General features: G+C 46.1%; 1 non-coding gene across 1 annotated transcript; it reads right to left on the minus strand.

Moving 5' to 3' along the window:
• Positions 1–269: 269 nt before the first annotated feature.
• LOC114690757 lies at positions 270–432 on the minus strand. The gene has a single exon (XR_003734119.1). It is a non-coding gene; the product is annotated as a U1 spliceosomal RNA (small nuclear RNA).
• Between the last annotated feature and the right edge of the window lie 516 nt (positions 433–948).

Here is a 948-nt window from a genome sequence, read left to right on the forward strand (position 1 = left end):
CAATCACACACATGCACACAATAAATAGAGTGTATAAAAATTTTAAAATATTTATCTTATTTTTTCCAGTGTGTATGCATGTGCGCATGTGCGTGTGAGTACAGAGGCATCAGATTCCCTGGAGCTGGAGTTACAAGCAGTTGTGAACAGCTTGACCTGAGTGGTAGGAAGGAAGCAAACCCAGGTCTCTGGAAGAGCAGCAAGTGTTCTTAACCACTGAGCCATCTCGCCAGTGTGTGTGTGTGTGTGTGTGTGTGTGTGTGTGTGTGTGTGTGTGAACACAAACACAGTTCTCCACTACCACAAATGATGTAATCAACTTATCTGCATTTGGGGAAATTGAAGGAGTCAGCACACCGGAGTACGAAGTGTGAGCCTCACCCTGGGAAAACCACCCTCTCGATCATGATACTCTCCCTGCTGGGCAACTACTGTAATAAACTAAAAAAGAAAAGAAGAACATAGGGCTGATAGATGGTTCAGCAGTTAGAACACTCGCTCTAAGCCTGACAAGCTAATTTCAGTCCTCAGAACCCATGGTGTAAGGGAGATTGCCTTTGGAAGGTTGTCCTCTGCCTTCACATGGAGCAGACTCACACACACACACACACACACACACACACACACACACACACACAGGAATACATACACAGGCACACACAAGAATACATACACAGGCACACACATGGACAAACACTGGCACATGTGCACACATGCATGCACACACACCCACGCACGCACGCACACACGCACGCACGCACGGGTGCATGCACACAATATTTTTGAAAAAGAAAGATGTTTTAAGCAAAAGGCACTTTTTGGGTGCTTAAGCGTACCCACTTTAGGGTGAGGGTGCATTTCTCAGGAAAGAGATCATGGTTTTGGTTTTGGTTTTGAGATAGGGTGTGATGTTGCCCAGGCTAGCCCAAAACTCACTAGCGCAGATGG

The sequence above is a fragment of the Peromyscus leucopus genome, chromosome 15 (assembly GCF_004664715.2).
Source record: "Peromyscus leucopus breed LL Stock chromosome 15, UCI_PerLeu_2.1, whole genome shotgun sequence".
NCBI lineage: Eukaryota > Metazoa > Chordata > Mammalia > Rodentia > Cricetidae > Peromyscus > Peromyscus leucopus.